The following is a 14,781-nucleotide window of genomic DNA, read 5'->3' on the forward strand; positions in this document are numbered from 1 at the left end:
TCACCGTACTCAGGTATAAAATGATTACATGGCCGTTAACAGTGATGTCTCTGTCGGAAAAAAAAATTGTAATATCGCCTAACGGGCGTAGTAATGTCTCGTTCTACATGTTACGTGTTGCCAGTGGCGTGGGGCCATTGGATCGAATGGTGCCAGGCACCGCACCAATCTTTAAAAAAATCATTAACAGCATAATTTAATTAAAAATAAAACTGAGAGATTTTAACTCCACTGTCTTTCGCCAACTCGCCAACAACATACTGCCTTTTTAGTCTCCACTCTATAAGATTCCGAATCACGCACTGCGCCGACTCGTGTGTTGGTGACATCACTGCGCGAATTCGTGACTGAAACACCGTGGTGCAGACCAATCCGAGCTCCAGTTAATGCTCTATCCATTAGTATCGCTACAGCTGATTGAGCGAGAAACTAGGTCGAATTATACTATCTTCAAATAGCGGAAAACCCCTCGACTTGTGCCAGGATCTGAGAGCTCCACCGTTGGACTGGGGGGCTGCGCCAAATTAGGGTAACTTCGGCCATCCAAAATATTACATTAACTGTCAAAAACACTGATCATTGTCAAGTTTATTTGTAAGCAGCAAAGAAAAACAACATAAAACTTTAAAATATGACATATCAAAATCCCCCCCTTCCCCCCCCCCCCCTTTTCACGATGATTAAACTCCCATTCTCGCATCTTTCAACCAATATAAATATAATGATATTAAAAAAACGTGAACAATAGTTGTAAGTTTGGGCAGAAACCTCAAGGAGTGGTATCATAAAGTAATAAAGATTGAAGAAGAAATTAAACAATGTATAGAAAAAGTTGATGCTGCTGCTGCTGCTATATTACAAATGATACCTAATGCAATTCTCACCTACTATCTAACACCCTTCCTTTCTCCCATCCCGCCCCATCCCTCCAATTCAACACTGTAGTCATTGTCCTCACTTTCAACCCCCATCCTTCACACATACCGACACACACATACGCACACACACACACACACACATACTCACACACACACATACACACACACATATTTGCCCACCTACCCACCCTGTACCCATCCAAGATGAATGACAGTATTATTATCATAGTATGTATCAAGTATCTCATTCATTCCCCCCAATCCTCGCCCAACCACCCACCTACACCAGCTTACATTGCCGTTTAAATTAACCTTATCCTCATTCTGTCGTCTAAGCCACACATAAAGTAATTCTTTGCAACGAAGCATTGTGGACGAATTTACCAACATTTTTCTTGCTCGTAGTGCCAAGTTGATGGTTACGTGTGTATGAGTGTTTATTTGTGTGTGTGTGTGTGTGTGTGTGTTTGTGCGTGTTTATTTGTGTCAGTCAGAGAAAGAAAGCGAAGATTGTCAACAGTTATACTTTGGTGTGTTTTTAGATTTTTTAAGTACTTAAGTGGAATGATTTTTTCTTTGTGATGCTATAAGATCTGAATCTACCTTTTATTTGTGCAATCATTAATCGTATTCCATTGATTTCCATTATTTGAGATATACTTTGAAGTTTTGTTTTGTTAAACAATGAATTGCAATGAATCAAGTTGACTCTTTACTTCACCGACCGTTTGGGAGATTGACACTAGATGATAAAAAGACTAGTTCCTCACCAACCAACTGATTTTGAATTAACTGTTTTAGAATTTTTTTTTCTTCTTCTAATCATGGCACCACCATATGCCGTCAATTCGCCACGCCGCTGCGTGTTGCTATGAGTAAAGAGCCTAATCAGAGGACTCAACTATGAGCCGAGCGAGGCTCGAACCCAGGGCCTTCCGATCCAAAAGCGAGTGTCATACCACAAGACCCCAATTTTCTAAAAAAAAAAAAAAAAAAAGAACAGAATACTATAAGCTTGGGATGTTTCGTCTCCAAAACCATGAAATCGCCAATATCAAAAGCAGTTAAAACGATAACGATTCACGTTAAACACATATAGAAGGATGACAAAATGAGAAAAAAAACAATGGTGAAAGTACAGAAAGGACGTACCGACTATTTCTCTGTTGTTGATCTGGTTTTATCTGTTAATGTATTTATGTTTTCCTTGTTTTGTTTTGTTGTTTTTTTGTTTGTTTTTTTTTTTTTTGGGGGGGGGGGGGGGGGGTTATTTTGTTCTTTTGTTGTTGTTGTTTTTTTTTTTGTTTTTTTTTGATGTTGGCTGAAGTATGGTTTTTAAGCTTGAAACGTTCCGTGTTTGGTATTTTTTTCTTTTTTTGAAGCTGTCATTTTCATTTTTAAAAACTATAATTTAACGTTTTTAGATGCTTTTGTTATTGGCTGAATGAGGGTTTTGAGCCCGAAACGTCCCGAGTTTGGTATTCTGAATGTTTTGTGTTTTTTTTTTTTTAACCTGTGTAATTATAACATTCAATTTTGTATACCCATACATCTATTCCATTTAATACAACTATTAATTTGGTTTTCATATTATATTATACAGTAGATATTATATCTACATTATTTACTATGAGTTCTTCCGACACACACACACAGACACACACACACAGACAGACACAAACACACACACACATATATATATATATATATATATATATATATATATATATATATGTATGTATATATATATATATGTATATATATATATATATATATATATATATATATATATATATATATATATAATTTTCAGTCCCACTCCCTTCTTACTTTTAAGTGTAAAACCAACTACGTTCACGATAATATTATAACCAGTCCGCGCTGGTTTACCTGTACAGCCCATGTGATATTTTAACGTGGGAATTATGACAACATAAGAAAAATAAAGTGAGCAGCATGTCAGAGCCAGACTTTCGAATTGCCCTTTTATCGGCTCTTCAATCATAATTTCTTCCATTATTTATCTGGGAATAATCACAAGTCTTACTGTTTTTTTCTGAGAGATAAGATAGACAATTGTGGTTTATGGATACTTGATAATCTATATATCGCAATATCCACAAAACGTGCCAAATGAGCTTTACAAAAGGTCCCTAGCTAACAGCAACACCCCCGTTAGGCGATATTACAATTTTTTTCCCGACAGAGACAACGCTGTTGACCATCATGTACTCATTTTACACCTGACTACGGTGAGAGAATGTGAGTAGAGAACATTTTTCATAGGACTCAACTATGCAATACTCAGAGCGGGACTCGAACCTTGGACCATCTGACCACAAGACCACAAAGTCACACAAGTTGTATAGACTCGGGCTTTAACGTAGTTCGCTTTAATGCTACACATCGCATCAAACTGCTGGTGCGTCACAGCAATAAATCATCAATGAAGAGTAATGTAAAAATCGGTTTTTTAATCAAGAAAACAAAAAGAAATAATAATACCTATACATGCTTTTCCTACCTCACTCTGTCCTCCTCTCTCCTTCTCCCTCGTATCTCTATCTATATATATATATATATATATATATATATATATATATATATATATATATATATATATATATATATTGTCAATTCATCTATCTATCTATCTATCTATCTATCTATCTATCTATCTATCTATCTATCTATCTATCTATCTATCTATCTATCTATCTATCCATCTATACATCTATCTACTTACTACCTATCTACCTACCTACCAATCTATCTATCTATATATTTATCTATCTATCTATCTTTCTAAAAAAAGGTTGAGGTTTTATTTAGCGCAATTTCCTCTAAACGTGCTCAAAGCGCTGTACAATAGGTCCCTGACAAACAGCGACACTTAACATGTAGGACGAGACATAACGCGTGTTAGGCGATATTACAATGTTGTTTTTTTTCCCGACAGAGACAACGCTGTTAACGGCCAGGTACTCATTTTACACCTGAGTACGATGAGAGAATGTGAGTAAAGAGCCTTTTCCAAGGACTCAATATGCGCCGAGCAAGGCTCGAACCCAGGACCTTCCGATCCGAAAGCGAGTGTCATACCACAAGACCACATAGCCACACTATATATATATATATATATATATATATATATATATATATATATATATATATATATATATATATATATATATATATATATATATATATATATATATATATATATATATATATATATGAAAAAAAAATATATATGTACATCTGCCTACCTACTACCTACCTACTATCTACCTACTACCTACCTCCCTACATACCTAACTACATATCCATCAATCTATCTATTTATCTATCTGTTTATCTATCTACCCATTTATCCTCTCTCTCTCTCTCTCTCTCTCTCTCTCTCTCTCTCTCTCTCTCTTTTATTTATTTTTTTTTCTTTGTCTGTACATCACACTATTTTTAGTCTTGTTAACGTATCCTAAATTATATCTAATTTACTCTAGTTCTTTCCCCCCTCACTATAAGAGATTTACACCGATTGCTTCAACAATATACGCATTAGTTCATTTAATGATTTTACCTGAAAAGCATGGCAACGTATAACAACTTACTTAACTTTCCTTATTTCAGTACACTATGTCAGGCTGTGAGAATACGAATACCTGCTTAACAGGCATAAATATTCTTTTTAAAGTGAGCTTTTTGTATAGAGCCATATCCACTAAACGTGCTCGAAGAACTTTACAAGGGATCCCTGACCAACAGGAATACGTAACATGTAGAACGAAACATGACGCCTGTTAGGCGATATTACATTTTTTTCCCGACAGAGACAACCCTGTTAACGGCTAGGCATTCATTTTTACCTGAGTATGGTGACAGAATGTGAGTAAAGAGTTGTTTTTTTCCCCCAAGAGCTCAACTATGCGAGTGCGATTCCAGGACCTTCCGATCCGAAAGCGAGTGTCATACCACTAGACCACGTAACCGCAGTAGCTTTTTCAAAGCTAGATACACTAAAACCGGTCCAGAAGGAAAGGAGCAACATTTCCTTACAAGTCAAATATATCGAATTTGACGATCATTCATAATTATTCAATCTTTTTGTGAACTCCACTTAATATTCGTTTTGTTTTATTTTTACGTTTAGATGGCATCACTACTTCCGATATCAAATTTTCATTATCTATTTGGTTCCTGTAAAACACATAAGAACGCAACAGGTCGTGATACGCAGACTGACGTGTTCATCGATAAAGAAACAGGTGCACATTCTAAAATGTTAGGATGTTTACCACACTGGGAATAGATGCAAGCGCTAAGAGCCTGTGGCAACGGGGTGAAGTGCTAGATAAATACCATTCATTTTTACAAGTTGTGACCTAAGCAACAACTTTGTACAAATAAATGATTAAGTTAGTATTGCGGAACAATCAATAGATCAAGTCTAAACGGAGTTAAATATATCAAAAACAATGCAGTCGAGATTTAAATCTTCTAACATAGGTTCCCAACAACCATCCGCTAACGTTAAATCATTTTTTAAATGTTTCTGTGAAAATCTTTAAAAATGACCAACAGACTTTCAGAAATGTACCCATGGTAACCATAAAAATGCCCATCGATAAAATAATGTCCAATTCAGTTGAATCCGTCGATTTATATGAAGGGGAAATGTAAATAATGTTTGAAGCACTAATCGTTGTTTACTAGGGTAAATGTCCTAACTACTGATCCATCAACTCATAACCATAACCATCTTACTGATTCACGCACCATTTGCATTGCGCAACAGGACTTGAGATTTAACTGGAAAATTCATCAGAAGAAGTCGCTGCGTACAAAATGCCAAGTGAGGATTGATTTAGTAGAAATTTCGATATGATCCTCTAATAAGAGATTTCAAGTATTCATAGAGCCTTGGAACCTAATAAAGGTTGGCGATGTATATACTCGTGATAGAGGAAATAAAAGTGTGTTCCATTAATTGTCTTGTCGACAACGAAGTGTAAAAACTATCGACCATTTATTTGATGTATTAGGGAAAGGTTGTTTCAAAGTTGGGTGTTTTTTTCTAACGAAAGAGTGAAAATGGAGAGGCTTCGTATGGGAACAATTCAGACAATGGACGTTTCGGGTACAAACCCTTCGTCAGCACAAAGGGTTGACGAATGGTTTGTACCCGAAACGTCCTTTGTCAGAATTGTTCCCATACGAAGCCTCTCCATTTTCACTCTTCCGTTAATTTTTTCACGATCACCGGCTTCAGGTAGCTCCTACAGTTATCTTCTTGTTTTTCCTCGTTTTGTTTTTCTGAGTTTTGCTGTGCTTATGACGCGTTTAAACCATTTCAGGACTATTAAAAACAAAGATAATAAAGATGTCAACAGATCTAGAGTTAAGAAGGTTTTAAAAGCATTCATGAATAAAAATATCATGACAGGAGTTGGGACAAGTTTCAACAAAAGCAGAAATAAGAGCAACCTGTTCGTTTTTCTAATTTTGAGTCCATTTGAAAAGCATCACCTATAAATTCAAGTAGGACCGACTCCACCTAGAGCGATACGTATCCACACTAAAATGCTTACATAAATGAAAAATTCAATAAATTAGAATGCACTGAAAAGGAACAATAATTAAAAACAAAAATACCTATCCCTTTCATCAATAGATTCTAGGCGGATCCAAATAAAGACCAAATTCTTTTAATACGGAATGATAATTAAAAAAAACACATGGAAAGGATAAATCATTATAAAGAGTAGTATTGGACCAACTTGCACACCCCCCCCCCCTCCAGCACAGGGAGCAACTGTTCTCATTCCCTAGTAACTCCACCCTCATGAGAACTCGCCCTTTCTCTGACTAGCAAATGATCAAAATTCCCCAAAACAGTCACAAACAACTGTCAGATGTCAACTGCAATCATCTTCTTATAACACACCGAATGACTCGCATGAACTGACTCACTCACTGCCTACCTTTAAAATGTCATCAGGAGGTCAAACAGTGTTCCCCAAGAGCAACGATGAATATTCATCACGTTTTTGCGATACATTAAACATAACATGTAAATGTGCTGTCAGCTTGATGCTGATATTGTGGCGACTTTTCAGCCACTTTCATCGGAAGACGGCTGGACTCAGCCTTTCGCAGTGAGACTCAACTTCGTCCAAATCATATAATTTATCTGGTTATAATAGCAAACCCAAACATTTTTTTTTCTATCGAGAGAGACAGTCAAAGCAATACAACTCGTTCTTTATTGCGAAAATATCAAATTGAGAAATTAGGGAGCAGACACTGGTGTGAGATAAAGTTCTGAAAAAGTGTGTATGAAACAGTTTCAAACAATGCAGGAAAAAAATACAAGAATAAAATCATCTAAAAAATCAGTCTTCCTCGACTGGAGAAGACTGATTTTTTTCGGATGTTTTTTTTGTTTGGTATAAATCTGTTTCCTTTGTCTGGTACCGTTTCATACACACTTTTTCAGATCTTTAGTTTCATTGCGCATCGGTAGAATTGTTCTTTCGGGAATCACGTCATCAAATGACATCAGTTTGCAGTCTAATTGAACCCCGTCGGTAAAGAGTTAAAATGATATTAATAAGAGATGCTGCCAGTAACGTCCCTAGAATTGGCAAATGGACACCATTAGGGAAGCCATTTTGGAACAAGGTTTCGGAGTTGGTGATTGTGAGTAGGTGGATGGGATGCCGTGGCATTGCGTGGAGTTTGGTGATAGGTCAATGAGCTGTGTATTCAATTGTTAGAAATGCTACAAGTTTGAACTCCACTAGAGTCATCCAAACTAAGGTCATAGGTCATTTCGAGTCCACCGCGGAAACCCGTCTCTATTTATTTAAGGAATAATCTATAAACAAAAGAAGGAGAACGGATTAGTTCCCTTTATGACAGAACTCCATCGGAACTTTGAGGGATATGAATTGAGGCATATTATATACCATACTGTGGGTGAAAACAAAACAAATGATTTAATGTTTGCTAGACATCGAAAACATCAAACTAAGTAATGTAAAGCTTGCTGCAAAGATAGAGGAACGTGGAAAAAATCAGATTTTACACAATTCTTCCATTCTTTTTGCACAAGTTTGCTTTTTGTTCTGCTTACTGATATCTGTGATAGACCGTCACAATACAGTCAATTCATAGGAGCAAAAGGGAAGACGGAGATAAATGATTGTGAGCTTTGCCCTTGAGTAATGAGTTGTATTATTTTCGTTTAAGATTTCAAAGCATATTAATTTTATTTCCGTTATTATAGATAAACTACCTACTTCACCAAAGTCATAACTTTCAACCACACTTAGACTTTTTTTTCTGTTAAAACTCTTGATTAACAAAAATAGCATCTTTATCAATATGTTATGTATTAATCTTCATGATATCAAATAAAATCGTCGACTGAAGAAGAGTTGAACTAAGTAAGCGTTAAGCTTTCTTATCTTCCACATTCTCATTCTATGATTAGTCTAGACAGAACGAACTGGATAGATTCACGTTTTGGGATTTCGATCAAAAGTAAACACCCGCATTTAACAGAGATAAAGAATCAACATATATACCTTGTTTTTGCTGGTTTCATTGGTCTGAATGAGCAGTCTATAGTAAAATATCTCTCTTCTATTTATGTGTCGTAGTATAATTCTGGTATTCTTAGTTTGAAGTCAATATGTAGTTTTTTTAAATTTCTACAATTTGCCTGGAAAGATTTGATTCTTTAATTCTTTAATTAAAATAGAAGTTCATATTCGAAAGTCTGATATAACCAAAAGCATTTGTGAACTTATTGTAAATTGTAATAAAAACAAAGTTTTACGTTAGTAAGACAGTTTTCGGTAAGACGGTGTGGCTACATGGTCTAGTGGTATGACACTCGCTTTCGGATCGGAATGTCCTGAGTTCGAGCCTCGCTGGGCGCATAGTTGAGTCCTTGGAAAAGGCTCTTTACTCACATTTTCTCACCGTACTCAGGTGTAAAATGAGTACCGTCAACAGCGTTGTCTCTGTCGAAAAAATGGTAATATCACCTAACAGGCGTCATGTCTCGTTCTACATGTTACGTGTTGCTGTTGGCCAGAGACCCTTTGTAAAGCGCCTTGAGCACGTTTAGTTATATTGCGCTATATAAAAAAAAAGCTCAAAATTCAAGTTATTTCCATTTTAACAATGAGACCAAAATAATTTGAGTTATTGGGCTCTGATAAAAGTACATTATAGTAAAACGTTTGATTAGGTAACTTGGGTTTCTACTTAAAAGCCTTTCTACTGTTCAATTTTGCTTTCCTACCGTATTCGGACAAAAGACATTTCATCAAAATTCGAAATTACCTCCGTTTTCGATCATCCTAATTGCCAAAATGTCTAAAATTTGAGATTTCAAAAAAAAAAAAAACAACAAAAAAAACAACAACAACAAACAAACAAACCCGGTTATAGACTTATAGACAATTGGGGCATCATTCAATCGATCGATATTTGAAGGTGTTTTACAAAGTAGCGCCCGGTATAATAGGATTCAATAGTCTGATGTCACGTCCGTCCAGCAACGAACAGCTTGTTTCTAAACAAAGAAAATCGGTATTTTTTATTCTTCATGCTGGCCAAAACTTTTTCAAATGACGTGTGATCAGAATGTATAAAAGTGAAAACATGATCAGATTTATAATGATTTTCTCCCAATGAATACACTTTTATGCTCGTCGGAGAAGTATTTCATAAGGGCGTCCACCATTGTTCCGATAGTTTAGAACCCGTGACTAAGTTACTATGCGTCAATACGAGGGAAGTGACGTCACCACTGTTGAATCCTATTAAATGTTTACTGTTTTATATTCTTTTACAATTTTGATCATTTTAAAATATTGATGTCTGATGAAATAAATATACCAAAGGACATCATCTCACTTCACAAAATGATTTAAATTCTACTAACAGTGCTTCAGGATCATTTGGTCCTTGGAGACGGAGTTTATCCCGGTTTCTATAGCGTGAAACGGACAGAAGCAATTGCTTGCTACCTTTTGATAGGCCGCTAGTCTATCTCGAAGTTCTTTCAGCTTAAGCTAACAGACCCAGCTACCCAATCAGGGGGTTCGGAAAAACAAAAACAAATTTGACTTCACCCGAAATATATCTCAGCCCCTTTTTGTTCTACCAACTCAGCCATCGCGACCTCCAATATATGGCTATTGTTGCCTTGATTTTTATTCTTTAACTTAAATTCCTTCATGATTATTATTCTTAGAAATGTGTCCAATATAACACTGCAGTAATTTCATTCTAAAAGTTGTTGAGTTAGGTTTTTAATCTTTGAATTTGTTTTCATCTTTCCAAATTCAATGTCATCCTGAAGGAATGGATTGGTGGGAAGAGAAATTGGATTATCATCGCTGGAAAGGAGATCAGGAAGATTCCAATCTGGTCAACCAGCGCTTCAAACTTTCACGCAATGCACGGGGGGATTGAAAGGAATTTTAATAAGGGACACATTCTGATTTTTTTAGATTAAAACAAAAAAGAATAAAATATCGGAATTTCATGTTTAGAATTATTTGGATGCCTGATTCCGACGTGAACATATTTGCAGGTCTGACATCCGAACGCAATTACGGGCCTAGCTTAACATTTTTGTAATGGACAATATTTTGTGCCAATATTTTGAGATTTCCATTACAACAATGAGCCCATAATGAAATGGGTTATCAGACCTGTAAATAAGAGCAAGTCGCCTTATTCCGTTGCAAACCGATTTTAAAGAGATGAAAATGTTTTATTCTTCTCCCTGTATATACACTGACTCAAAATTAAAATCATTGTCGGTGCACATAAAATTGCATGGTACTTTCCCGACAGTAGTCCTTCATGCAGAGCCATTTGGTCCATGAAGCCGTGAAAAGGAAAATAGCAATTGCTTGTTATTTTTTGGATTGTCCGCTTTTCTAATGTAAAGTACTTTCCGCCAGATCTAACAGAATCATTTATCCAAAAATTGACGGGTGGATCATAATATCATAATGTCACTGGTTTCATGACATTAAAATTTTAAGATATTTTCAACCACAATCGGAATAATGATATTACAAAAGGTCCCCACAAAAGTATAGTTTTAAATTATTAAACAAGTCTGCTGATTACATTAAATCATAACTTTATTTTAAAAGATAAAGAAAATATCAAAATTAAAATGAAAGGTTTGACAACGAAAACGTACCTATTCAGTAACATGTAAAGACAATACAATACACACAAACAAATCTTGTCTTGTTGTTATCTCGGGTTTGCTCCTCTGTAATCTTGAAACAGCGTTGCTCTGACTTTTCGTGAAGATGTGTAGTGTGGACACTACTTCACTCTATCTATACCGATCACGACCCAACAAATTTTGAGAACAACCGTGCTTCTCAAATTTGTTTTACGCATACGACTTAGCACTATCCTTTTGGATCTGGATAGAGATTTGACCGACTCAATTTTTAACGGGCACCTTTTTATTATCACGCACTTTTATGGAGATGACATATGTCGCTTTTTCATTCGTCACCGAATCGACCAGCCTTAAATGTTTTTATAACACAGTTTTTGGTCTATTACACACAAACCTTAATTTCCTATCGTCTTATTTAACACTACTTTTTAAATTTTGATTTTCCTGGTCACATTGCTTATGATTTCATAAAAATGGATTTATAGCATAATAAATGGTTACTTTCAGACATTCTGGGTTGATTTGATGTTTTAAAGCAAATAACAGGATTAAAGACGCCACTGTCCACCTGACAGCACCACAAAACATTAAATGTGTATTCATATGCTATCATTCTTGTTGCACTTGCAATTCAGTTTACATTCACTCGAAGTGGCCAAGTGACTAAGGCATTGCATATGATCCAGAAGGTTCCGAGTTAGAGCCCCGCTTGAGGCACTTTCGTTTTATTTCTTCTTGGGCAAGATTATTAACCCCCAATTTGCTAACTTTGGACAACATGGGTGATTTCTGTGACATCAAACATCTTGTTTGATGGATAATCTATAACATTCCTTCATGGACTGCCTAGGCGATGGTATCTTTGATGCCGTGGCGAAAGAAATACTTTTGTCAATAATTTATTGAAATAAAGTATGTAAATTGCCTTATCCAAGGTTACATCACTCGGCTGTTATTAAATTGTTATTTCATTTCAAATGGCTACATGTCTAAAGGGACAATCAGACTGCAATATATCTAATGATAGCAAAATGTCAGATGGTAATGTCCCTTGTCTCTAAAGAATCCTATAAGTGGAAGGCTAATGTGTTATGGAATATCAGCTGTATTAGTTAATTAATACAAATTATAATTGAGCGTTATATAGCGCAATATCCACTAAATGTGCTCAAAGCGCTTTACAAGGGGTCCCTGGACAACAGCGACACTTAACATTAGGACGGGACATGACGCCTATTAGGCGATATTACAATTTTTCGCACAAAGACAACGCTGTTAACGACCAGGTACTCATTTGACACCTTAGTACGATGAGAGTGTGAGTTAAGAGCCTTTTCCAACTTTTTTCAACTATGCGCCGATCGCGAGACTCGAAACCAGGACCTTCCGATCCGAAAGCGAGTGTCATACCACTAGACCACATAGCCGCACTGAAGACTTTTTGGCCATTACTACGAAATACTGATAATTTGTTGAGTGAAAAGCTCCGACTTTCGCAAATCAGTGCGTTCAGTGTCAAATAATGTTGCCATTTTAGTAAAATATAAAAAAAAATGTGTATGAATAAAGACAAAGTAGAAAGAAACATACAGGAAAAAAGTGATCCCAAAAGGCCGACAGGGGATCGAACCTCAGATCTCCTAATTAGCAGTAAGACGTGTTACAATTACATAGGTATTAGTCGAACTCTCCTAAGACATCTAAATTGAGAGGCGTTAATTCTTTTTTTTTTTTTTTGGTGATATTTGTCGTAATTTTCCTAGATTCAGAAAAATAGAGAAACAAGGATAGGATGTTTGGCATACAAACAAAGTTAAATTCGGTTTTGTTGATATTTTCCATGAATTCCAGATATTATTATGAATGAAGAAAAGTATAAACATGAACTTTTGTTTAGCGCATAATCTCTAAGAATGCTAAAACCACTCTGCAACCAAAAACGACATGTAACATGTAGAGGAAAACGACGCTATATATTTAATTTTATCGACATGGACAAAGCCATAACTGACTAGATAGGTATCATTTCTTACATGAATGCCTTTTCCAGGGACTTTAATTTTTGCCACCCACCGCGGGACTTCAACCCTAGACTAGTTGGTCACAAGCCGATTGCCATACCAAGTAACCAAAACGAAGGAGGAAAAATAAGAATATTATGCTAAAAATCAAAATGTGATGTATCTCGTAGAACTGGTATTATGCTGGGATGAACCAGAGGATTTAGCAGAATAATGTCTAAAATTCCTTCGTGGAATGCCTAGGCGACGATATCGTATGATGTTGTGGTGGAACGACATAATATTTTTGATGCCTAAAATTATTATGTAATATTAAAAATACAGAAATCTCGGAATTAAAATAAACTAGATACAAGCGAGGGGGCGAGGTGGCCAAGTGGAGAAGCAATGCCACGTAACCCAAGAAATCCAATATTCAAACCTCACTTCAGGCATTTTCGTTTTTTTTCATAGGCTAGTTAGATCATTAGTCTTTCAGTTGTTTACTTGTACGACGTGTTGATTCCGTTTGACATCAAACATTTATTGTCTGATGGATTATCAATAGAGTTAAGAATCAATAATATGTTATTGAAATAGTGTTAAATAGATAAATTATCGACACTGGATGCATGCCTTCGGTATCATCACTGTATTGAACATGATGATGATGATGATGATGATGATGATGATGATGATGATGATGATGATGATGATGATGATGATGATGATGATGTGTTTGGTTGTGACGATTGTGATAATGATTATGAAACAGATGATAAAATTGATGATGCGGAGAAGAAGAAGAAGAAGAAGAAGAAGAAGAAGAAGAAGAAGAAGAAGAAGAAGAAGAAGAAGAAGAAGAAGAAAATGGTGACGACGACGACGACGACGACGACGATAATGATGATGATGCTGATGATGATGATGATGATGATGATGATGATGATGATTATGATGACAATAATGATAACGTTGACGACAAAGATGACGTTGATGATGATGATGATGATGATGATGATCACGATGATGACTATTGATAAGAGTGAATCTTGAGGGGCGGCGTCTCTATGGTTCTCCATGTATGACAAACACGCTGAAAGTGTCATGGGATTTCAACGAACCCCCATGCACCAATCAACCTAAGTGTTTGTCAAGCGATAAATAACATCATTAGCATAGCCAGCTATTTCCCCCTGTCAAACCCCGTGGAGAAACCGATGTTTGAGTGTATTCCTCTTCCTTATGCTATTAGTTAATGAATAATATCAACAAATAGATAAATAAATGAAGTACTATCCTGAACAGTGACAAGTTGTGAAGATATTGTGTCTGATAAATTATATATTAGAGGAGGCAGCGTAGCTCAGCGTAGCTCATGATATCATAATGATATGATCTTTGCTTTGTAGCCGAAAGGTAACGAGTTCGACCACTCACCACCTAAACCCGGTTTTGAGTAAATGCTGTTTTTGTTTTTAAGTGTTCACGGCGCTTGGAACACATTTATGTTTTATCAGCGCCAGTAAAAAGGAAAAAAATGGAATAGTAAAAAGTTATAGAATTACAATTAAAGCACCCAAGAAAAAGTAAGACATAGGGGAACTGGGAACAAATAGGGATCAGATGTAGATTCCAAGAGCATACCACCAATGTACTTAGTTTGAGA

The 14,781-nt window shown here is 35.9% G+C and overlaps 1 protein-coding gene across 1 annotated transcript in view; it reads right to left on the reverse strand.

Annotated features, from left to right (window-relative positions):
- Nucleotides 1-14,781, reverse strand: part of LOC144978466 (glutamate receptor ionotropic, kainate 3-like) — a 146,130-nt gene that overhangs the window by 92,133 nt on the left and 39,216 nt on the right. The window lies entirely within an intron of this gene.

The sequence above is a fragment of the Berghia stephanieae genome, chromosome 8, assembly GCF_034508935.2.
Source record: "Berghia stephanieae isolate SIO BIC M18660-M18661 chromosome 8, UCSD_Bste_1.3, whole genome shotgun sequence".
NCBI classification, from domain to species: Eukaryota; Metazoa; Mollusca; class Gastropoda; order Nudibranchia; family Aeolidiidae; genus Berghia; species Berghia stephanieae.